General features: G+C 35.7%; 1 long non-coding RNA gene across 1 annotated transcript; it reads right to left on the bottom strand.

Annotated features, from left to right (window-relative positions):
- Positions 1-1,011: 1,011 nt before the first annotated feature.
- Positions 1,012-4,770, bottom strand: LOC121827620 (uncharacterized). The gene is made up of 3 exons (XR_006069934.2): positions 4,620-4,770; positions 2,620-2,770; positions 1,012-1,511 (listed from the first exon to the last, which is right to left on the bottom strand). It is a non-coding gene; the product is annotated as an uncharacterized LOC121827620 (long non-coding RNA).
- Positions 4,771-27,337: the final 22,567 nt, after the last annotated feature.

Genomic DNA, 27,337 nt, shown 5'->3' with positions numbered 1-27,337 from the left:
AGCACCTAGTTCTTAACAATCATTGGTAATTCCAGATCCAGATAATTTGACACCCTCTTCTGGTATCTTCAGGCATTGCATGTTTGTAGCACATAGACTAATATAGACTCCAGGATATTGATAGAAGTGGAGCTGCTGAACTTGTATATATTTCTGACAAAGAAATAAGTAGACAGGGCACTTTGGAAAGGTATTGAGAAGTGTCTATTAAAGCTATAAAGCCATATCACCAATGACCACACAACAACAAAGTTAACGTTTATATCTAACAAAACATTTATACAAGAATGTTTAAAAGTAACTTTACAGTTATAATAGCCAACAGCTTGAAAGAATCTAAATTCCCAGTAACAGCAAAATATATTTAAAAGTTATAGTTTGCTCTAACAGAGCATGAATATGAATTAAGTGGAAAAAACTGTGATTACAATGAAACAATGAAGATGATAGATAAGCATGATGTTGAATAAAAGGAATACGAAGCAGTGGGATACATGTCCAATTATTCCATTCATATGCAAGTCAATGGATATGCATAATCTATGTCGAGAGAGAACTAAATTAGAAACAGTGCTCACTAAAGAGGGGCTAGTAGTACAAGCTTGTATATCCCAGAACTTCAGAGGTAGAGGTAGGAGGATGCTAAGTTCAAGACCAGCATGGTTGTAAAGCAAGACACAGTTTCAAAAACCATAATTAATCTACAAATGTGGTTCCTTCTTTCATAGTTTACTATTTGTTAACATATATTCCTACAATATGAATTCTTTAGTTATTGCTAATCATATAACTTATGCAAAGAAAAAAACACAATGACTCTAGATACTTACACTTCAGAGATAATTTATTCTTGTTCAATTGTAACACTAATAAAAAAAAGCTGTGTGACTACTGTTAAAATTAGCAATTGACCAAAGGTATTAACATATTGCAAATTATTATATTAGAATACAAGGAGTTTCTTCTAGAATGGGAGAGCATTTATCGTATGAGATAAATTGTGAATCCACATGATATTAGGAATAGTATATTTGCATCTGGCCTTGCATATACATCCACACAAAGGATCTATGCATTTCAAGAAAAAGGCAGAATTTCTTAATCCAAGGAGGTACTGGGAAGATATCTCAACAAAGCTTCTACTTCACTGATTTGTACTTACTCCACTTCTATCAATAACCTGGTGTCTATATTAGTCTCTGTGCTTTCTCCGAAAATCCTTGTTTTCCCATCTGTTCACAAAACAGCCAGTTTTACACGTGGAAGTTGTCAATCCAAGACTTTTTCCAACTTGAAATCCAGCTGCATCCCAGACTGTTAATAATTGAAAGATCAATTGTATCATAGACTTGACTAGATGTCATTTCAAGTGGTGTCTCTTCAAGATGGCAAATACTATAATATTGACTGAGACAAAGAAATTGCGGAAGATGCTGTAATGAAGGCTGACAAATGTATGTGTGATTCTCTCTGTCGAGTAATTGTCCATCATTTCAATTTTGAACTGCATTCTGGAAACAAAAGGTGGGATTTAACAAACCACATTTCAAAATATACAATACTACGTGGTTTTAAAAGCATGATTCTTATTAAGGAAAAAACTGAAATGAAGCAAACTAAGAGATAAATACAAATTCATGCAGAACTTGAGTGTATGGTAAAGGTGAAACAATGATTATACCACTGAGTGTTGGATAAATTCAGATGCTGACTTTGGGAAGTATATACCAATAAACATTCTACATCATAAAAATTAAAACAGAAAATTAAAACTATTACAGCTCAGAGAAAAGTGGGATGGGATAAAACTTCTCTAATCTAAGCTTTTATAAAAAAGAACAAAAGGAGCAAGAGAAAGAGAAGGACAAAGAGGATGAGGACAAGAAGCAGGGAGGGATGCGGGAGAAGGAGGAGGAGGTAGTTGCACCAAATATTTCAAAAACTAAAATCTCTGTGAGAAAATAAAAACTAACAAAAAAGTTATAGTGAGGCTCTCAGCAAAGCAACAGGAAGAAAATACTCAATTCAGATTACAAGGTGATAATTCCTCTAGTATATAAAAAGCATCCACATGCTGTTCACCTACTTTATTATTACTCACAAACAATGCAGAAGGAGGTGTCAACTTTAAAAAAACAAATTATTAGCAATTACTGAAAAGTACAAAAAGCATAATAATGATCACCCATAATCATACCTTAAAATGATTATATCTAACATTTCAAAGTCATTTTCTCTTTATGTTTCCATTTATTTATACATTCACTGACAGAAACCACACATAGCAAGTATATTTTATATACAAATATAACATACAAATGTATAATTCTGTAAATACAGGTTTCTCTATCCTGAGGTTTTCTCTAGATGTATTATTATATTTGAAGGGAAAGCTCTAAGGAGCCTTCAAGGAAATACACATATACTGTAGAAATGTGAATTAGAAGTTCCAGCCATATACGAGGATGGTAGACTGGGAGGAGGTTATTTTGAATTTATGAAAAGGAATGTGCATATGTCTTTTTAGAATAATATTTTCCAAACCCATGTCTCCTTTCTTCATAGATAGGAAGTAAAGAAATACTGCTATCTTATTTCCCATTGGGTGGACTGCCTTACCCGATGGATGAATTTTAAAACATAATTGTAGCAACACTCCTGTCAGGGTCTCTTTTTTGCTGAAGGAAGCATTCACCCTCTTTGCTCTCCACCTTGTAGCAAGTTATCTGTCCCAGTGGGTAAGATTGGAACGTTTGAAATGTACCTGTGCCTAAGGAGGGAAGTTTAATTTTAGAATAAAACATTGAGAAACACATCAAAATGACATTTCTAAGCTTTTATCAGTAATTAAATTGCTACTTTGATCTCAAAGTGTCTGCCTCTTGGGCTTAAACTTGCAAAGGGAAAGAACAGTGGCATGTTGACTCCTACTTTATCACAAATTCCTGTTTCAAAATACTAAAGCGATTTCATATCCATTATCCTATTATGTAATCACAATAACCCTTAAACATATGAGGGAAATGAACATTAATTAAGTCAGTGTCTACTATTTACTCAAAGGAATAAGTAGGACTGTTGCAAAATAGTTCCATCCTTTATCTGAGTTTCCACAATTTTGAAAAATAGAATTTGCCTTCATTTTAAATGCAAGAGAATGGAATGTCAGAAAGACTGAATGACCTTCAGAAGACAAACTTATAGCTAATGTTGAGACTTCAGTTCAAATAAATTTAACAAACCAAAAGAATATCCTCCATTTAATTGAGTGTTTCCAACTCTTTGTTCATGTTTGACTAAAGGAGGATCTCAATAAATGAAGCTGAAGAGATAGTGTAAACTTTCTTATTCCTCTGTCTCATGAAGGGAGAAAACACATTTTTGGAAGACTCAAACTCACAAAATTGTCAAGCCTCATGAGAGAGGCACAGTGGCATAAGGCTAATGTGTGAAGATGTTTGTGGAAATACTATGAGCTGGTACATGGTATGGAACAAATGTAACAGATTCTAAAATATGGTATCCAATATATGTTCTTCTCATTAATCTATTATACTTTCTCAATATAGTGTATTGCAGAGACCCAATATAAATTCTAGAAAATAAATTACTTCATTGTGACATTTCCATACATCCACATATGACACTTTGATTATCTTCACCCTCTAGTCCCCTCATAATGCCCCTCTCCCCCTCCCAAATGGTTAGGTCTATGTTTACATAGTTTTCTTTGTTTCTAGATAAAATATCTGAGAGAAAAAAATGCAGTATTTTTATTTCTGAGTCTAGCTTATGCCATTTAATAGGATGCTATCCAGTTCTAAAATCCATCCTTCTTAAGGTGATATAATTCTTTTCTGCTTTATTATTGATTAACTTTATCCATCCCATAACCACCTAGGCTAAGTCTGTAGTGTGACTACTGGAAATGATGTCATTAAAAACATGGCCATACAGGGCTACTATGCTGACATTAGGTTTCTTTGGCTATGCACCTAGAAGTTGAACAGCTGAACCCAACAATATCCTTCTGTGTATTTGTTTGATTCATTTTTGAGGAACCCTCGTACTTGTTTCTATGGTAACCATTCTAATTTACATTCCTCCTAACAATATACGAAAGTTTTTTCCTTCTTCTCCCCTTGTCTTCTTGACAGTGTTTGCCATGTTTCATTTTCAGGATGTAGCCCCTCTGAAACTACAATGTAATTTTTAATTAAATACTATTCATTGCTAAAGATATGAACATTTTTTTACATCTTACTAGCTCTCTGTGCTTTTTTTCTTAAAAAGAGGTCTCCAGCTAATTTGCTAATCTATTGATCAGATAACATACTTTTTGTTTACATTTTTGAGTTCTTTGTGTATCCTGAACACTAATCCTTTATCAGGTAATCTGGCAAAAATTTCACCCCTTCTGCAATCCCCCCCCCCTGTTGTTTATGGGCTATACAGAGCTCTGTATTTTGTAATATTAAATGAGGGTCCATTTGTCTATTTTGCTGGAATTTCCTCGTTTAATAGAATCATCCCTTGGGAGGTCATTGACTGTTTCTGTAGCTTCATTTCTCATCTTTTCCTCATTTTAGTATTCCAGGTATCACATTAAGGTTACTCACTCATTTTGAGTTGGATTTTCCTAGTTTCAACCTTCTACCTGTGGGTATCCAGTTTTAGCAGAATTCCTTACAATGGAGCCTATATTTTCTCCAACATACACTAGGGAACCTTTATCAAAATCAGCAGGTTGTAAGTAGTTGAGATGATTTCTTTGTCATCTATTCTATTACATGGTTCCATATGTCTCTATGACAACCATTCTGACTCTGTTACTATACTAGATATATAATATAATTTAAAATTAGACTTTTAACAGTATATTTTGGATATTTGGGTCTTTTTACTTTCCTATATATTTTAGGATTATCTTTTATAGTTCTGTGAAGAATTTCCATAGTTTTCTAGCATATATTCCATTGACTATATAGATCATGGTCATTTATTTTCTTCTAAATTATAATCTAGTGTCTTCCTTAGTTTTATCATCATTTTAGATTTTTTTGTAAGAATCTTTAACCTACTTGGTCATATCTATTCCTAGATATTTTGGGTTTTAAGGCTCTTGAGAATGAGATAATGTGATGGTGTCAGTAGACTGGGCATTGGTATATAAAGAGCGTACCAATTCTTTTATGCTGATGTTTTATCCTGATACTTTGATATATTTGTTTAATGGTGTTTTAGTTAGACTTTCTATTGCTGTGATGAAAAACCAGGACCAAAAGCAAGTTGGGGCTACCACCACCTGAATTCTGTTCCTGGCTTGCTAATGACCTCTGATCTCCAGGAAAACTTTATTAACATACAAATAAAAACACATTTCAGCACAACTGAAATATCACCACAGATGTTCACTTCTTTCCCAAGACTTACAACACTTTTTTACTTAGTTCTCATGCCTTTATTTCCTTCACTCTGTAACTGGAAAAAAATTATATATATATATATATATATATATATATATATATATATATACATACATACACTGTGTGTGTGTTGTGTGTATGTGTGTGTGTGTATGTATAAAATATATTATCTCTATCCATTCATCTCTTGAGGGTCATGTAGATCGTTCCATAGCTTCATTTTTATAAATACTGATGCAATAAACTTGGATATGTAACTAATGAAAGGAGTGTGTGCAAGATTTTAGTCCCAGTGGCCATTATTTAAAGGCTCCTCTTTCCCCACATCTACAAGAACATTTGTTGTCACTTGTTTTTTTGATGGTGGCCATTCTGACTAGAGTGAGAATGAATCTCGGTGTACTTTTAATTTGCATTTACCTTATTACTAAGGCTGCTGAACATATTTATCTTTTCATAAAAGCAGCTCTTTTGTCTCTTAGTTTCTTTTTAAGTTTACTTCATTTCTATTTCAGAAATTTCTTCAGAGAACCTTATTATTTCTTTCTATAGACTGGGAATTTTAACTTCATTTTGTTTTGTTTGTTTGTTTGTTTTTCTAAAACCACAAGGAGAATAATTAATTTACTTGTTTCCTATGGTTTTTTTATTATTTTTGTTTTATCTACCTTAATGTGTGTCTGTGCACTATATGTGTGCCTAGTGTCAATGCAAGCTGGGTGAGGATATTGTATCTCTTGGGTCTGGAGTCATAAACAGTGGAGAATCACAACGTGGGTGCTAAGAATCAAATGCAGGTGCTCTGGAAGAGCAGTCTGTGCTCTTAACAATTGAGTCCTCTCTCAAGCTCCTTCTCTGATGTTTAATGTAAACAACACAGCTATGAAGTTTTGCCTTAAACTTGCTTTAGCTTTATCACAAAGGTTTAGTAAGGCTTTCATTTTCATCTGATTCTAGGAATTTTTAATGTATGCCCTGACTTCTGCAGTGGCCTCCATTCATCATTCAAGATGTATTTTCTATCTCCATATATCTGTATTTTCCCTTTCTATTGATTTCTAGTTTTATTCCACTATCATTAGATAACATACAAAAAGTTATTTTTATTCCTTTTTATTAGTTAGTCATTTTCTAGAAGTTGGAGGGATAGATCAGGAGTTAAGAGCACTTACTGATATTACAGAAAACCTGAGTTTAGATACCAGAATTCATATTGGACAGCTCACAACCTCCTGTAACTCTAGATCTAGAATATGCTGCACCCTCTTCTGGCCTCCCATAGAACTTACACTCGTGTGAACATACCCACAGGGATACTAACACACATACATATAACTTTGAAAAATAAAAGTAAACATATTAAAAAAAAAAACTGCGTCTTATCTAAAATGTGGTCTATTTTTATTGAAAATTAATTGAATAGCTGAGATGGGTGTGAATTCTGAAACTGTTACATGAAATGTTCTCTAGATATTCTATAGTTAAGTCTATTTGATGTGAGGTACACTAGGATTCTGGAATGCTTCTTTACTGATTTTGGTTTGGATGATCTACCTTTCAATGATTTTCCCCACTGTAATTATAGTTGAACCAATCTATCCACTAGTATATGTTTCACAAAACTGATAGATCAATATTCTCTAGTCATGTTATATATGCATCTGAAATGATTATATTTTCTTGGTAGATTGTTACTTATAGTAAACTGTAATGACCATCTTCAACTCTTCTGGTTTCAGCTGATGTCAATGAGCCAGACACAGAATAAAAGTAAAACTCAAGTACAAAAATAAGAAAATAAAATTGGAAATGGAATAAAATAAAAATATGTAGAGAAAAAAGAAAGGTAGAGGCTGGGCGGTGGTGGCACACACCTTTAATCCCAGCACTTGGGAGGCAGAAGCAGACAGTTCTCTGTGAGTTTGAGGCCAGCCTGGGCTTCAGAGTGAGTTCCAGGAAAGGTACAAAGCTACAAGGAGCCCTGTCTCAAAAAAACAAAACAAAAAAGAGAAAAAAATGTAGGTCATAATTTAAAAAGAAACCAAAACATTAGAGTATTTTATAATTACAAAGAGAACAAAACTATTTTTAAAAGAACAAAGAAAATGATCAAATACATTTTAAAAATAAATACTTGATGTGAATATATAACACACATATATATGTCCACTGTCTCTATTCACTACCTCTGTAAATGTGTACTTTTTTCTCTATATTCTTGCTCTAAGTACCCCTTGGAGAGTGAAATGGCTGTTAACACATTCACCCTTTCTTTCTTCATGTGTTGTTCACCGTTTAGTCAATGACAGTGTGTTGAGACTAGAGCTGATTGGAATAGATTTTTATCCTTCTGTCTAGTTTGCTCGATGTCTCATGAACCCATTTTCTTAGCTAAAGTTTACCTCAAACAGATTAGCTTGAAATACTCCAAGGGATGAATTGACACCTACTTCAGTTAGGGGTCAATGTTTTAGAATCCCTTCTGAAACGTAATAGTTAGAGGTCTGGTGTAACAAACCACTGTCTTAGTGAAAGTCCATTTCCTGTATTTTCCACTACAAATAATATGTAACATCAGTATTCTAGCAATATGTGAAGTCCACAGTCCAACCTTAAAGGAAAAAAAACACTGCTGATTTCTAAAGAGCAAAGATTGCATTTCTATTAAGGAATTAGAATTTAAGGTTTTGAAGCATGTAGTTTTAAATAGAGCATGTCTTACATGTCCAAAAAAATATAGTTACAAAACTCTTGGAAACTGAAAGTCAACAGATATTATCTCATAAACAGAGAAAGTTATAACAAACCTTTGAAAATATATTCCAAAAATCAGCTATGACTTCAAGCAAAGAGTTAACACTTCACAGAACCACATCTGAATAGGAAAAAATTTTCACTTGAAAACAATATAATGTATATATGTTGTGGATATCATTCTGTATAAATAAAACACTGATTGGCCAGTGGCCAGGCAGGAAGTATAGGCAGGACAAGCAGAGAAGAGACAGCAGCATGTAAAGATGCCAGTAAGCCTCAAGCCATGTGGCAAGGTACAAATTTATAGAAATGGGTTAATTTAAGATATAAGAACAGTTAACAAGCAGCCTGAGCCATTAGGCCAAACATTTTAAATAATATAAGTGTCTATGTGTTTATTTTATAAGTGGGCTGTCAGACTGCCAGGACTTGGCGGGACCCGGAGAGAAAATTCTCCAACTACATATATAACTACCTTTTAGTTTTCCTATTCTTTGTGCTTTTTACACACACACACACACACACACACACACACACACACACACACACACACACATACACACACACACAAATGATGTATTATCATAAGGGTTTACCAGTAAAGTAGAAACACTTCAAAATGAAAAAAGGTAAACTAGAAGAATCAATGGTTTTCCTTTTTCACTGTTACAATGCCCCAGCAATAGGGAACAATGAAATAAAGCTGTGAGGATATACAATCTGCTGGACTTTTGCTGACCTTTTATTACAGAAAAGAAAAAAGGAAGGAAGAGGGGAGGGATAGAAGGAGGGAGAAAAGAGAGAAGGAAGGAGAGAGGGAGGGAGGGAGGGACGAAGGAACAAAGGAAGGAACGAAGGAAGGGACGAAGGAAGGAACGACGGAAAAGAAAATACCCCATTAACAGAAGGAAAGCATTAGGATTGTTCAGATGCCAGGCTCATTATCATGTCATATCATTTTTAGGAGGTGAGTTAAGGTTTAAAGTAATAACAGAAAGACATGCTAAACAATGTTCTTTCTATGCTTTGATTTTTGAGGAAATTAAAAATCTGGAAATTTAATTTTGTCAGTTTAAGATAGGTTTAAAATCAGAAAATTCGAAGCAAAACTTTATTCATCATAACCCACCCTAAAGGTATATAAATACGTATTTGTCTATGGGTACCATTCCTAGCCAAAACATTCTTAAAGATTAGAGGAAACAAATGTTCTCTTCTAAGTAAGAAGCCACTTAATTCTCACTAATAACAAAAAGGAAAGTTATGTAAAGACTCAGTGAACTAATATTGTCTTATAAGATTGCTACAGATATTCTAAAATAATTAAACCAGTGTTGTAAAAAACAATTGAAAAATCGGGAACTGCAGTGCTCTTCCTAAAGTTGATAAGTAAATTGCAAGTAAGAACAATGAACTTTATAATCCTAACTCTTGCTTCTCTCTCTTTACTGAAAAAAAAAATCTAAACTTAACCAGTTATCTGGTATCAATATCAAAAAACTCACTTATTTTTGCAATAATAGCTTCATAGTTATGCAACCAGAATTTAAAATGTGGCATATTTATGCAACGGTATTCAGCTATAAAAAAGAAAATATAAAATTCACAAATAAATGTATAGAGCTGGAAACAATAATTATGAGTGAGGTAACCCAAACCCAGAAAGACAAACATTGCATGTTTTCTATCATCTGTGGATGTTAACTTTGAATCCTCAGTCATGTGTATTTCATGTGGAATGTTGACAGAGGTCAGGAATGTGGGGAAGGGTAGTCAATGCAGAGAAATAGATCATCTTGATATAAAGGGTTAATGGGGAATAATGGAAGAGGAGGATAAAATTGGGATGGAGAAGCAAAGTGCATGGTAGAACAAAAATTAGGAGGAGAAAATCATATAGAAACATACACTGTAGAAGCTTCATAAAATACATCTATATACATGTATAAAAGGAAATAAATGGAAATATCATATTGAAGCACGAATTTTAAAAGCTCTTATTAATAAAAACAAACTTGAAGCCAGGTATCGGTGTGAACACTGAAAGATCAGAGAAACAGAATAGCCACAGCTAACCTCACCTCACCCATTCTTCAGCTGATCCTGTTTCCTCAAACTTGAAGCCTCTGTGTCCTTATCCAAATGGATCTCAGCTGAACTGCTGCTAAAAGCCTAAAAGCTTAATCAATCAAAAGCTTCTAGTTTCTGGTCCTCTTGCCTTATATACCTTTCTGCTTTCTGCCATCACTTCCTGGGATTAAAGGCGTGAGTCACCATGCTTGGCTGTTTCCAGTGTGGCTTTGAACTCACAGAGATCCGCATGGATGTCTGCCTTCGGAATGCTAGGATTAAAGGTGTGTGTGCCACTATTTTCTAGCCTCTGTATCTAGTGGCTGTTCTGTTCTCTGACCCCAGAGAAGTTTATTAGGTTGCACAATATTTTGAGGAACACACTATCACCACACTATATAACAGAACAACAATGCCCTTACAAGAGGTAATAAGTAAAAGGCCCAGTGCCCAGAATAAGTTACTCCTTTTAGAGTTACTGACCATAATGTCCCATGGACCCCAAAACACAGTGGAAGTAACCAACTACTTTATCATTTACTTAAAGTGTCATTCCACAAGATGAAACCTCTATCTGGCTGCATTATCTGGCTAAGAACGTTTTGATGGACAGGTTTTTTATGTTAGGTGAGAATCTACTACTATTTTGTTAGATGGCCATAGTACTAAACCAGCTCCTAACGATTTATTTCTTTACCCACAGATCAGTGTATCTATCAACCTGTATCCAAGAAGCTTCTATTTGCAGTAGACGATGATTGGCACAGAGGCCCACAACTAGACAAGGCTCAAAGGATAAAATACTTCAGAATGCTCAGCCATAAGTGGAATATACATACCCTATCACCCCTGCTGCAAGTCTCAGGAATCAATGTGGAAGAGGGATCAAAAGAGTATAAGACCCAGAGGTAGTGAATGACTAGAAGAAAGCAGTGTCTTCCGACCACAGCAGAGAAGCTGCATATATGGAATAGTATGCATAAAACCTATGCAAGCCCTAGCCAGACCAAATCTCAGCACAGAGACAGGAGCTGAGCAAGAAGTCCCACTCCATCCATGGAGCTATTGACAATTGGCTGCTGGGAGAGGAAGAGTCAGATTGCTTTAGGTATGCAGACTCTGGTAAGTCAACTGTGTTCCACTGGAAGGCCACATATCCAGTAACTTTTCAGCAACAGAAATTTGTCTTGATGGATTTGTTGTTGTTTTAATTTAAAGATACAAAATTAGATGGATAGTAAAGGAAGAGTGGATCAGGAAAGAGTTGGGGCAGGAGCCAGAATATAATCAAAACAGGTATGAAACTCACAAAGAACGAATACAATTTTAAAATAATAACTCCATGCTTAAGAGTTGATTCAAAGGTTAAGGGCACTTGTTGCTCTTGCAAAGGACCAGATTTAATTCCCAGTACCCACATGACATCTCACTACCAACTGTTAGCCCTGTTCTAGGAGATCCAATGTCCTTTGTGACCTCTGTAGGCATCAAGTACTCGTGTACTGCACAGACATTCATGCATACCAAACACTCATACATACAAAATAATAAAACAAATGAATCTAAAATAAATGAATTAATTAATAGTTCCTTATAATAAGAAAGTAAAGTTAATTAAATTTTCAAAAACACTTTTACTTGACAAAGCATTTAATATAATAAATTCTATTATTGTACTGTGTGGGTGGTTGAATATATATATATACAGATACTCTCTTTATGGGATTCACAACCTGTGCACTTCACCCAGTTTATAAGAATCAGACCCAGTACTTTCAGCCAAGTCTCCGGAGTTGTTTATCAACAAACATGCTTTCTTCTTCTGTATGATCTTTTCAGTTGTGTAAAATGTGAATTTCAAAATTTTATATGTTAAAACCAACCTTCAAATAAACAGAATCATAGCTGTAGAGGCCTCACAAATGTTGTTACTTCTCCTCTAAAAAAATTCTTGTAGGTACTCATTTTCCCCTTTGAGCATATTTCGTGCAACTGGAAGGTGTCACATGTGAAGCAGAAAATAATCACACAATAAACATCAAGACTGTCACTTCTTACAAGTTACACAGCATACATCTAAACATCAGTAGATCAAAGGAAAAAATAAGAGAAAAATTTAAATACCCTGAAATAAACTAATAAACCTACATAATATTTCAAGACTTGTAGGATATAGTAAATCAATTTTAAAAGAAAATTTTGTAGTAATAAATGTCCCCATAAAAAAGGGTAATTTCAACCAAACTACTTAAACTTATACACACAGCATGAGAAGAAGTGAAAAGAACAAACCAGGTTCAAAATTAGTTGACAGATGGAAACAATAAATATTAACATAATGTAAATGGATAAAGTAAAGACTGTAGATGTAACCAACCGTCTTATTAAATAAGAAACACAGAAACAATGTAAAAGAGAAAGCCGAGAAGTCAGAGCTCAGAGCTAAAATCTCACCCTTCCTCCTGCTGTCCCAGCTTCGCGAAAAGAGAGCTACTTCCTGTCGGTTCGTTTTTTTAAAGTATGTTGTTCTGCCTTCTCATTGGTTGTAAACCCAAACACATGACTGCCTCGTCACTGTCTGAATGTACAGCCCCCTAGGTCTTAAAGGCATATGTCTCCAATGCTGACTGTATCCCTGAACACACAGAGATCTTATGGGATTAAAGGCGTGTGCCACCACCGCCACACTCTTGCTATGGCTCTAATAGCTCTGACCCTGAACACACAGATATCTATGGGATTAAAGGCGTGTGCCACCACCGCCACACTCTTGCTATGGCTCTAATAGCTCTGACTCCCAGACAACTTTATTTATTAACATACAATCAAAATAATAATTCAGTACAATTAGATTATCACCACAAAAGACTAGAAAAATAGTAGAAATGATCAGTTAAGCTAAAAAATTATTTTATAGGAAATATAAATTGACAAACCTCTAGCTAGACAAAAGATGGTAGTGAGAAGATGCAAATTTTTTTCAAAAATCAGTAATGAATGAGAAGTCATCTCAACATATTTGACAATGGATCATAAAATAATTTTCTGAAAAAAATTACACATTGACAGCAGAGGCAGAGAGAACTCTGTGAATTCAAGGTCAGCCTGGCCTACAAAGCCAGGGCTGACACACAAGGAAACACTGTCTTTAAAAACCCATAAGTAAATAAATAAATAAACAAACAAACAAATAAATAAATAAAAAGAAAGAAAATTACACATTGATACACACAAGTATAAATTTCCAGAATATATAAAACTTATTAATCCTAAAACATCACTAAGTAGAAAAATCTTTTAAAATAAATTGTGAGTGAGCAGACTCAATCAAAAAACAAAAGGTCTCATAAGAGCAAAACATATAAAAGCCAGACACATGGCATAATATCTATAATCATGTATTCTAGAGCTAGAAGAGATAAAGTAGGAGGATGGCTGATTGTAAGGTCAGATTGTCCTATATAACACATTGCCTCAAAATTTAATAAATAGTAAAGATAAATAAAGCTAATCCCAGAATCTAAATCTTATGAAAAATTTAGGAAACTAATAGCAATCCTTCATAAACACTTCTAAGAGATTAAATAAAGAATAAGTCCAGAAGGACACAGAAGAAAAAAAACTACTAAAATAAAGCAATAAATACACAAATTCTTTCTTGCTCTTCAAGTTACTAGAAACTTATTAATTGCTTTTTTAAAAAAAAGAAAGAAAGAAATGAACAATATAGGCTAATTCCCCTATGATTATAAACTCTAAAAACTTCAGCATAGAAATAAAATCAAATTTATATAAGAAACACTGATGTAAATCTCTGAGGCAAGACATCAAGTACAGGAATTCTCTATTTGCTTTAAAGTTCATTGAACCTTTCAGTACAGGACAGATGAAGTTTCTTTCAACAAATGATGTTGAAATAAATGAATACATAAATGACAAATAATGAACCATGGAGATTTCACATTATTCACAAAACTATATTTTCTGTGGATCACAGACCTAAATATTAAATAAATCTTATATGGAGAAACATTTTCATGACCTTGGGCTTAGCAAATTTCACTTAAACAAACACAAAAAAATATGTTAACCATTTAAAAATGACTAGGAATTTGTGTTTCATTAAAGCTAAGGTACACTGACCATCCGAAACATAACATGATAGTATAACATAATTAACAAAGAAAATACAATGAAGAGAAATCCTAGAGGCAAAAGGTCACTAAACAACATTCCCAGTGCCAGGTTTGAGATAATTCTCAGGAGTTGATGGTCAGGGTAGCCCCAAAAGCTCCCAAAACAATACAAGCATTTCTCAGGCTTTTGGTTGCCACCCAGAACTAGAGAATGAGAACCTGTTGGGGAAACATCACACATCTCAACTGAAAGATACAAAGGAACCAAACTGGAACAGAACTGGAAATTTCCTCCCTGGCGTCTAGCTTTCAAAGTGTCTGAAAATCAGATGCAGAATGATAGAAGACTAAGGGCATCAAAGATTTTACTTAGCTGGGTGTGGTGGAACATGCCTTTAATCCAAGCACTTGGGAGGTAGAGCCATGTAGATACCTATGAGTTAAGGCCAGCTAACCCTGCACAGTGAGACCCTGTCCTAAAAATAACAATTAAATAAAAGGTTTTCGTCAGCCATGAATCCTATTAAAAAACCAGCCCACTAGAATGTACTAAGCCCAGCAACCATGGCATGACTGTTATGGAAGTAACCAATTGTCTTCTGATTGAATCTGAGGTCCCATCCACAGCAAGTAGTCCATGTCTGGAATTATAAATTTTGTCAACAACCTAAGACCTAAGGGAATAACTTAAGTGCTACCATTTAACTGAATTAACATAGCATCAAACTACTCATTATATACATGTATGAAATCATCAAAGAACAAATAATAAAAAATTAGTTCAGAAATTAGTGGGAAAAAACTAATAAAATATCTCACATCCAAAAATCATAAAGAATGCTTGAGAAATTTATTATTACAAAATAGACATTTTAATTTTCTAAAGGAAGAACTGTGTAAACATATAATGTATATTGATATAAATTTAATCTAAATTATAATTAATTAAGGAAATTGTTGTAAAAATATCCTTCTTAAGTAACAACCACAGTTTCGACAATGAAAATGTTTTGTTATTGTTTCTGTTTGTTTATTTGCTTACTTTGTTTTGTTTTGGTTTGATTTTTTTTATTTTGGGGAAGCACTGCAGGGGTGAAACAAGGATATAGAGGGACTGAGAGGTAAGTGGAATTAGTGGGCAAGATGTGAAATTCCTGGAGTATCAATAAAGAAATTATGTTATAAAAATATAATAATTTTTAATATATGATGACAAAATTATAAAAAATAAAATATTTTTATTGATAGAATAGCTTTGAAATTACGGCATTGAATTAACTTAGTCATATGAAATCTTTTGGCCCAACAATGCCATTCTTAACAAAGAAATATTTTATATTGATACACCAAAAGACAAACTTAAGAAATACACACACACACACACACACACACACACACACACACACACACACACATCTACTTTGTCATTAAAAATACTTGAAATACGACTGACATGGTAGTGCATGTCTTTAATCCCAGCACTCAGGAGATGGAGGCAAGTGGATCTCTGTGAGTTCGAGGCCAGCCTGGTCTACAGAGAGAGTCCCTGGACAGCCAGGGCTATACAGAGAAACCCTGTCTCAGAAAAAAACAAATAAATAAAAACTATTAGAAATAATCATAACAATTATCAACAGCCTAATGAAAGCATAAACTCTGTTAAGACATGGGATGCTCCAGAAATGTTTTAAAGGGTTAGAGAGGTGGCTTGCTGGGCAAAAGTATTTTCTGCAAAAGCACAAGGACCTCCTGAGTTCAAATCCCAAATCCTTAAATGAAAGCTGGACAAAGTGGCATGTGGTTTGTGACCTCAGATCTCCAGTGACAGAGATGGGAGGATACCTAAAGTTTCCTTGCTGCCAGCCTAGCCAACAAACAGTGAGTTCCAGGTTCTGTGAGAAATTCCTTTGCCAGAGTAGGGCAGAGAGTGATGGAGCAGGAATCCCAATATCTTCATGTAACTTTTCTGTATGCGTGCACACATATACCACACATGAATGCAATACACACACACACACACACACACACACACACACACACACACACACACGCACCATAACTAAATAAATAAAAATGAACAAGCCATCCCAGATAACAAGCCAGGTATGAAAGAAGCTGTCATTCATGGTTCTATCTGTAGGAAGTTCATGAATGGCAAAATTCGATGATGGTGATAGATGTCAAATAGTGGTTATCTCTGCAGGAGAGCAGAGTTGTTGTTGCCTGAGAAAGAATCTAAAGAGATTTCTGTGGTGCTGTACATGCTCTGTGTCTTGATGTTGGAGATAGTTTTAGATATAAGAACAAATACACAGTTGTCAAGCTCTAAATTTAAATTTCCAGACCACAAAAGTTATACACAAATAAATGAAAGTGAAAAAATATAAAAGTTAAAACTATTTTAAGAGCTTTCATAAATTTTATTAATAAATAGAATGGGAGAAATCTCATATGAATTAGCTAAAAGGTATACTTTTCATATTTTAAATGAGAATTTGATAAGGCAATCATGTGAAGGCAACTTGTACAACAAAAAAAGTTGGGATACAGAAGAAATGGGCAGGTGCTATTCCCTTTCGGTCAGAAAACACTAGATATAAATGGGATTTCCTGTCACTTAAAGATAAGTAAACAAAACAAAATTTAAAAACATTTCAGTGCTGCACCAGAAAAAGAGGCACCATGTGAGTGTTCCAGCCAGGAGGGTATGGGGCTAATCATTTGGTTCTAGAAAGCTCTGGGCAGGCATTGGGGCTGTGTGTAAGAAGATGTCACTTTCACAATGATCAAGGGAAACTACAAAATAGAGTGTGCTACATGATTAAACAAAGGGTATTCTGAGGCAGAATGTTTGGGGGACTGAAAGGAGACAGGAACAGGAGAACCAGGAAGTGGGAGGGGAGATGGCTTTAACGAGGGACCCTGGGTAGAAACAGAGAAAATTGAGGGGCATTTCAGGGGAAGTAGGGAAACTTATAACAGTGGAAACTTCCTAAAATATATGAAGGTGATTCTAGTGAACTCTCCAAATAGTGAGGGAGACAGAACCCTTACTGGCCATTTATTGTCACCTAAAAAATCTTCCAGTACTGAAACTGGATTACATCCATTTGAATTGTTGGCCAAAGGGGTCCCATGGAAATCCCCCAAATAACCTAGGCTATTGCCAAGAATAGGTTGTTCCCCATAAACTGACAGCAAGGCCCCATTGCTGAAGACAACATCCACACAACTCATTGAACATGGAGAGGTAGAGCTGGCGCCTATATAGAACCTTCACCTCCATGTTCTAGAGTCTTTGATATGGTACTCAAAAGGCTACCAAAAGAGAAACAAACACCAACCCAGGCACAAAACTTTTGACCAACAATCTGTCCTGCCTGCAAAATATGCTAAGGGTAATGGCAACAAAAAGCTTGTGGGAATAACAAACCAATGTCTAATTTGACATATAAGACCCACTCCATGAGATGGAATCCATACCTGACACTGCTTGGGTTACCAAAAACAAGAGACTAGACAGCAGAGAGACTTAGAGTAAATATCAAATAATACTGGTTTTAAAAGAAATAAAAAGTAATAATAAAATGACCCTAATAATATTCTGCTATACTCATAGATCAGTACCTTATTCAGTCACCATCAGAGAAGCTTCCACCTGCAGCGGGAGGAAACAATATAGAGACTCACAGCTCTAAATGAGATTACTGCATCAAATCCATCTCCTCAGAGCTCAGGGAACTCTGTGGAAAAGGAGGCAGAATGGAAGGTGGAGAAAACCAGGAAAACAAGGCCATCTAAATCAACTAAGCAAACCTCATATGGAACTCACAAAGACTGAAAAAGCAAGCACAGAGCCTATACTGGTCTGCACCAGGTCCCCTGCATACATATTATAGCTTTCAATTTAGCACTTTTATGGGACTCCTGGGTGTGTGAAAAAGTGGGTCTCTGATTCTTGTGTCTTCTCTTTGAACTCTTCTGTTGGTTTGCCTTGTCAAACTTTGATGTGATAGTTTTTGTTTTATATGAGTATATTTTATGTTGTTAAAAAATTATGCTCATTGTTTTAACAAAAACATTAAAATAAAAAGTGGAAATTGTATAGATAGAGGAAGTTATAAAAACTATTGATTCAAAAATGTATTTGAGTTATGACAAAATAAAATATAATAAGATAAAACACAAACCATCACATCTATGTTGAACACTATCACATCAAAGTCGAACAAGAGAGACCAATAGAAGGAAAAGTGCCCAAGAGAAGACATGACTCATTCACATGCTCAGAATTTCCATAAAAACACTCAATTAGAAGCAATAATTTACACACTGAGGACCTAGTGCAGACCTATGCAGGCCCTGTGCGTGCTGCCTTAGTCTCTGTGAGTTCTTATGAGATTAGATTATGTTGATTTAGAGGGCCTTATTTTCTTGGTGTCTTCCATCTTCTCTGGCTTACATGCTTTCCTCCTCTTTCATGGGATTCCCTGAGCCCTGAGGAAAAGGATTTATAGTTTATTTTGTTATATAGTTTTTTAAAAATATAATATGAATGAATGAAATAAAACAGAATAAGGCTAAAAATGTATTTGGGTTAAGTGAAACAGAAAGAATAGTTGGAGCTAGAAAATGAGAGAATATAGGTTTGGCATGTAACTTAGTAGTAGAACATTTACCCAGTATGCCAAAGGCCCTCATTTTGGTCCTCATATCTTCCAGGTGAGGAGGAAAAAAAGAAGGAAGGAAGAATGAAAGGAGGGAGGAGGAAGGCAAAAAAATCATTGAGAGCTACCATGAGTTAAAGGCAAAAACAGATCATTATCACAAAATACAGTTAATTCAATAAACAAATACTAAATAAAATACAGATACATAGAGAAATAGATATATAGATATAAAACAAAGGAGCCAATGTAAAAGCATGTAATATAGCTCAACCATAAAAGAATATGTACATCAAATATTTAAACTAAATAAAATATATATTTTTACTATTACATGGTTGAAAGAAAGCTGTCTAGAGATACAGGAAATGGCCGGCCTAGTCTAGCTGCCAAGTGTCACAACTTGCTTGTTTCTTCACTTTAAATCACTTTCAGCACAGGGATAATTATAATGCCAGTGTCAGAGTTAGTGGATGCTCTTTGGTCAGCTCCTTTAGAAGACTGAGTCTACAGGATATGGAGGCCCTCTATTATACAAAATCTTAGATATGCTGGATGAAGCATTATTTCTTGAACCACAAGTACCTCCATCATTACTTTTCTGGTAAAAGGTCAAACTTCATTCCATGGCCTTTGATTGAGCAGATGGATGGCCATATTGGGGGGGGGGGGAGCCACAAAGCCTGTGCTGTGGAACAATAGGCTGGGACTCAAGTAGATGACCCCTTTCCTCCTTCCTGTCTTGCAGTCAACTCTCTCCAGACTTACCTTTAAAACCTGCTGCCACCTTAGCCCCCAGTTAACCTACTTCCATCCCCTGGGACCTCTTGGTACACACCCAAGGACCTGCTGCCTCTTCTTTGTAGTTCTTCCCTGCTACCCCTTTTACCTATTCCTTACACCCATCTTCATTCCTTTGTAACTCCCTATGGGCCTGCAGAACCACACTTCAGCAGGGACCTCACAGCCACCATATGTGACTGAAATCAGGAACCTCAGATAAGTCACTCCTAGCTAGAACTGAGAGTGGGTAACAACAACCAAAAACAGAACACCCACCAACAAATTCAAGACAAGATAACCACACCATGAATGACTTCAAATATCATAACTCCAGTGCAAAAGCATGAACAAACAAGATAATATGTCATCTCCAGAAGCTAGAAACCCTATCATAATAGGCCCTGAGAAAAACAATTTGGCTGAATCACAAGACAAGATCTTAAAAATAGCAGTTATGGGTATCTTCAAGGACCTTAAGGAGGATATGAATAAATATCTCTGTGAAGACTGTGAAAACACAATCAGTTGAATGAAATAATTAAAACAGTTCAAGGCATGAAAGTAGAGTTTAGAAAGAAATAGAATCACTAAACAAAAGCCAAGCTGAAATAAACCTAGAAACAAAAACCTTGGGAATTCAAACAAAAGCCTCAAAATTAAATTTCACCATCAGATTAAATGGCAGGGAAGAGAGAATTTCATTCAGGTCTTGAAGACAAGGTAGAAGATGTGAACAGGTCACCCTCCTCTCCAAATAAAAACTGTTCAATGAAAAAATAGGCACAAAACATCCAGAAAGAAATGGGACACTATGGCAAGTCCAAAACTAATAATAGTAGGTGTAGAAGGAGAAGAAACCAAGGTCAAAACCCAGAAAGTATTTTTAACAGAATTATAGAAGAAAATGTCCTGAATCTCAAGAGGCATACAGAACACCAAATACACAGGATCAGAAAAGAAGATTATCCACCATGATCATGTAGGCTTCATCCCAGAGATTCAGGGATAACATATCCAAATCAATAAATGCAATCCACTACATAAACAAATTTTAAAACAAATGCTACATAAGGGTGTGTAATATTATTTTAATATATGTTACATTTATTTATGCTGTGGAACATTTGTTTAATGATGCAAAGATGTGTTGCATTCTTTCATGTTGCATGTACTTAACTCTGTGAAATTGTGTTACTTTGCCTGTCTAAAACACCTGATTGTTCTAGTGAAGACCTAAAAGGCCAATAGCTAGGCAGGAGAAAAAGATAAGCAGGGCTGCCAGGCACAGAGAATAAATAGGAGGAGAAATCTGGGAAGAAAGATGGAAGGGGAGCAAAGAAAGGAGGATGCCAGGGGCTAGCCACATAGCCAGATATGGAATAAGAAGGAAAGAAAAGATATATAGAAATAAAGAAAAATAAAAGCCCAGAAGCAAAAGGTAGATGAGATAATTTAAGAAAAGCTAGCTAGAAATAGGCTATGCTAAGGCCAGTCATTTATAGGAAAGAATAAGCCTCTAGGTATTCATTTGGGAGCTGGGTCGTAGGCCCCTCAAAGAGCCAAAAGAGTTTCTTAAAAATCTACATTTTGGCATACCAATGTAAGGCTCTCAATTTTCCATGTAGGACCTGAGAAAGCTTGAAAAAAAAAAAAAGAGGATATAGCTCCTTTAAGAGTTTCCACCTGTTTGAAACCTGGGACTTATGCAGGGACACTTGGCTCTCATTCAGCCTAGAGAGAGAGCTCTCGCTGGACAAAGAGCTGTCATTGGACCAAGAGTAACCTCAGGAGACAGGGAATCTGCAAGCGCTCCTTAGACCAAGAGTGGTGTTCTGAGAAGTAAAATCTGCCACCTATCACTGGACCAAGAGAGGCTCCCTGAAACACAGAATCTGTCAGCTCTGATTGGAACAAGAGGCCTGATAAGACCAAGAACAAATGCGTGAGTCACAGAATCAACTAGCTTGGGTTGACCCAAGAGCAGATCCCTGAGACACAGAAGCTGCCTGCTCCAATTAAACCAAGAGCTAAGATTAGACCCAGAAGGGCCTTCTGAGACACAGACACAGCAACTCGCTCAGACACAGGTAACTCTTACACCTACTAGATGGGCAGACATCAAGGAAGAAGTACATATAACAACATAAAGAGCAATACAGCATCACAGAACCTAGCCCTCCTCCAACAGCAAGGACCTGAACATCACAAGGTAGAAGAAGCAGAAGAAAGCAACCTTAAGAATAGCATCATGAAGATACAAGAGTCTTTTCAAGAAAAAAATCAAAAATGAAAAGATGAACAAAAAAGTGGAGGAAATCAATAAAGAAATTGAGAAAAAGTCAAACAAAAACTGGAAAGAATTCTATAAAGAACTAGAGGAAAAGACAAATAAAAAAGTGGAAGAAAGCAATAAATTCCTTAAAGAATACCATGATAAAGCAATGAAACAGGTGAAGGAAACAGTTCAAGACTTGAAAAGGGAAATAGAAACAATGAAGAAGACACAAAGAGAGAGAATGCTGGAAATAGAAAATCTAAGTAAATGAACAGGAAACACAAATGCAAGCATAACCAACAGAATGCAAGAGATGGAAGAGAGGATCTCTGGTGTAGATGATACAATAGAGGAAATGGATTCATCAGTCAAAGAAAATACCAAAGCCAAAAAAGTCATAACACAAAATGTCCAAGAAATCCAGGACACCATGAAAAGACCAAACCTAAGAATAATAGGGATAGAGGAAAGGGAAGAATAACAACTCAAAGGCACAGAAAATATATTCAACAAGATCATAGAAGAAAACTTTCCCAACTTAAAGAAGGAAATGCCTATGAAGATACAAGAAGCCTATAGAACACCAAACAGACTAGACCCCCCAAAAAAGTCCCCTTGCCACATAATAATTAAACAACTAAATGTACAGAATAAAGAAAGAATATTAAGAGCAGCAAAGGAAAAAGGTGAAATGACTTATAAAGGCAAACCCATCAGAATAACACCCAATTTCTCAATGGAGACTTTGAAAGCCAGAAGGACCTGGACAGATGTAATGCAGACACTAAGAGACCATGGATGCCAGCCTAGACTAATATACCCAACAAAATTTTCAGTCATCATAGATGGAGTGAACAAGACATTCTAAGACTAAACCATATTTAAACAATACTTATCCACAAACCCAGCCCTACAGAAAGCAATAGTAGGAAAATTCCAACCTAAGGAAGTCAAATGCTCCCATGAAAACACAGGCAATAAATAACTCCACAGCAGTAAACTCCAAAGAAGAGAAGTACACACACACTACAACCAAAAAATAACAGGAATGAACCATCACTGGTCATTAATATCCCTTATTATCAATAGACTTAATTCACCTATAAAAAGACACAGGCTAACAGAATTGATATGAAAGCAGGACCCATCTTTCTGCTGCATACAAGAAACACACCTCAAATTCAAAAATAGATACACTACCTAAGAATAAAAGGCAGGGAAAAGTCTTTCCAATCAAATGGTCTTAAGAAGCAAGCTGGTGTAGCCATTCTAATATCCAGCAAAACAGACCTCAAACTAAAATCAATCAAAAGAGATCAAGAAGACATTACATACTCATCACAGGAAAGATCCACCAAGATGAAGTTTCAATTCTGAACATTTATGCCCCAAACACAAGGGCACTCACTTATGTAAAAGAAACATTACTAAAGCATAAATCACATATAAAACCCCACACATTAAGAGTGGGAGACTTCAACACCCCACTCTCACAACTGGACAGCTCTCCCAAATCAAAACTTAACAGAGAAATAAAGGATTTAACTGATGTTATGACTCAAATGGACTTAATCGATATCTACAGAACATTCAATCCTAACAAAATAGAATATACCTCCTTCTCAGCACCCCATGTAACCTTCTCCAAAATTGACCAAATACTTGGCCACAAAGTAAATCTCAACAGATAAAAAAAAAATGTGATAACTTCTTGTGTTCTATCAGACTAGCGTGGTTTAAAGTGAGATTTCAACAACAGCAAAAATTACAGAAAGCCTACATTCTCATGAAAACTTAATAATGCTCATCTGTATCACCAATGGGTCAAGGAAGAATGAAAGAAATAAATTAAAGACTTCCTAGAGATCAATGAAAATGACTACACCAAATAACCAAACTTATAGGATGCTATAAAAGCAGTGCTAAGAGGAAAATTCATAGCACTAAATGCCCACATAAAGAAGTTGGAGAAATCTCAAACTAGTGATGTAACAGCACACCTGAAAGCTCTAGAACCAGAAGAAGCAAAGTCACCAGGAGGAATAAACACCAGGCAATAATCAAATTGAGAGCTGAAATCAATAAAATAGAAACAAAGAGAACAATATGAAGATTCAATGAACCAAAGAGTTGGTTCTTTGAGAAAATCAACAAGATAGACAAGCCCTTAGCCAAACTAACCAAAAGGCAGAGAGAGAGCATGCAAATTAGCAAAATCAGAAATGAGAAGGGAGACATAACAACTAACATTGAGGAAATCCAGAGAATTATCAGGTCATACTTCAAAAACCTGTACTCCACAAAATTGGAAAAATCCAAAAGAAACGGATAATTCTCTGGACAGGTACCACATACCTAAGTTAAATCAAGACCAGATAAACAATTTAAATAGACCAATAACCCCTAAGGAAATAGAAACAGTCATTAAAAGTCTCACAACCAAAAAAAGCCCAGGACCAGATGGTTTCAATGCAGAATCTACCAGACCTACAAAGAAGAGATAATACCAATACTATTTAAATTGTTCCACAAACAGAAGGAACATTACCAAACTCCTTCTATGAGGCTATAATTACCCTGTTTCCCAAGCCAAACGAAGATGCAACAAAGAAAGAGAACTACAGACCAATCTCCCTCATGAACATTGATGCAAAAATACTCAATAAAATACTGGCAAACAGACTGCAAGAACACATCAAAACAATTATCCACCATGATCAAGTAGGCTTCATCCCAGGGATGCAAGGGTGGTTCAACATATGAAAGTCTGTCAATGTAATACACCATATAAACAAACTGAAAGAAAATAAACTACATGATCATCTCACTAGATGCTGAAAAGGCATTTGACAAAATCCAACACCCCTTCATGATAAAGGTATTGGAGAGATCAGGAATACAGAGAACATATTTAAACATAATAAAAGCAATTACAGCAAGTCAACAGCCAACATCAAAGTAAGTGGAGAGAAACTCAAAGCGATTCCACTAAAATCAGGAATAAGACAAGGCTGTCTGCTCTCCCCATACTTATTCAATATAGTATTTGAAGTTCTAGCCAGAGCAATAAGACAACATAAAGAGATTAAGGGGATACAAATTGGAAAGGAAGAAGCCAAGCTTTCACTATTTGCAGATGACATGATAGTATACATAAGTGACCCCAAAAATTCAACCAAAGAACTTATACAACTTATAAACACCTTCAACAATGTAGCATGATACATGAGTAACTCAAAAAATCAGTAGCCCTCCTATATACAAATGACAAACAGGCTGAGAAAGAAATCAGAGATATATCACCCTTTACAATAGCCACAGAGGATTTAAAATACCTTGGGGTAACTCTAACTAAGCAAGTAAAGTACCTGTCTGATAAGAATTTTGAGTCCCTAAAAAAAGAAACTGAAGAAGATGTCAGAAAATGGAAAGATCTCCCATGCTCATGGATAGGTAGGACTGACATAGTAAAAGTAGCAATCTTACCAAAAGCAATCTGTAGATTCAATGCAATCCCCATCAAAATCCTAACACAATTCTTCACAGACCTAGAAAGAACAATACTCAACTTCATATGGGAAAAAAAAAAAACAGGATAACCAAAAGAATCCTGTACAATAAAACAACCTCTGGAGGCATCATGATTCCTGGCTTCAAGCTCTACTATAGAGCTACAGTAATAAAAACAGCATAAAACCCTACATGTGGCCCAATGGAACCAAACTGAAGATGCCAACATTAATCCCTACACCTATGAACATATCATTTTCAACAAAGAAGCCAAAACTGTACAATGGAAAAGAGAAAGCATCTTCAACAAATGGTGCTGGCATAACTGGATTTCAACATGTAGAAGCCTACAAATAGATCCATATCTGTCACCGTGCACAAAACTCAAGTCGAAGTGAATCAAAGACCTCAACATTAATCCAGTTACTCTGAACCTGATAGAAGAGAAAGTAGAAAGTAGTCTTGAATGTATTGACACTGGAGACCACTTCCTAAATGTAACACCAGTGGCACAGACACTGAGAGCAACCATTAATACATGGGACGTCTTGAAACTGAGAAGCTTTTGTAGGGCAAAGGACACAGTCAACAAGATAAAATGACAGCCTACAGAATGGGAAAAGATCTTCACCAACCCCACATCTGACAGAGGGTTGATATCCAGAACTCAAGAAATTAGACATCAAAATAACCAACAGTCCAATTAAAAAATGGGCTAATGAGCTAAACAAAGAATTCTCAACAGAAGAAGCTCAAATGGCTGAAAGACATTTAAGGAATTGCTCACCATCCTTAGTCATCAGGGAAATGCAAATCAAAATGACTCTGAGATACCATCTTATACCCGTCAGAATGACTATGATCAAAAATACTGAAGAGAGCATATTCTGGAGAGGATGTGGAGCAAGGGGAACACTCCTACACTGCTGGTGGGAATGCAATCTTGTACAGCCACTTTGGAAATCAATATGGCGATTTCTTAGAAAATTGGGAATCAATCTCCCTCAAGACCCAGCTATACCACTCTTGGGCATATACCCAAGGAATCCTCAATCATACCACAAGGACACATGCTTAACTATGTTCATAGCAACATTATTTGTCATAACCAGAACCTGGAAACAACCTAGATGCCCTTCAACTAAAGAATGGATAAATAAAATGTGATACATTTACACAACAGAGTACTACTCAGCAGAGAAAAACAATGACATCATGAGGTTTGCAGTCAAATGAATGGAACTAGAAAAAAATCATCCTGAGTGAGGCAACCCAGACTCAGAAAGACAAACATGGTATCTACTCACTCATAAGTGGATACTAGATGTAAAGCAAAAGATAACCAGACTGCAACTCACAACTCCAGGGAGGCTACCTAGTAAAGAGGATCCTAAAAAAGACACAGGGATCACCCAATGACAGAGAAATGGATGAGATCTACATGAACAAACTGGATGTGAGGGGGTGCTAATGGAGGGCATGGGTCAGGGAAAAGAGAGCTGAGGGGAGAGGGAGGTCCCAGCTAGATCAGGAACAGGGTAGGAGAACAAGGAAAGATATACAATGATAAATGAAGACCCCATGGGAATAGTAATAAGCAGAGTGCTAGAGAGGTCCCCAGAAATCCACAAAGATAACTCCATAATAGACTACTGGCAATGGTCAAGAGAAAGGCCGAGCTGACCTTCCTTGTTGATCAGATGGCTGAACACC

Source organism: Peromyscus maniculatus, chromosome 2 (assembly GCF_049852395.1).
Source record: "Peromyscus maniculatus bairdii isolate BWxNUB_F1_BW_parent chromosome 2, HU_Pman_BW_mat_3.1, whole genome shotgun sequence".
In the NCBI taxonomy this organism is placed as follows: domain Eukaryota; kingdom Metazoa; phylum Chordata; class Mammalia; order Rodentia; family Cricetidae; genus Peromyscus; species Peromyscus maniculatus.
Note: the sequence above shows the minus strand (reverse complement) of the source record. Positions and strands in the feature narration are given on the sequence as shown.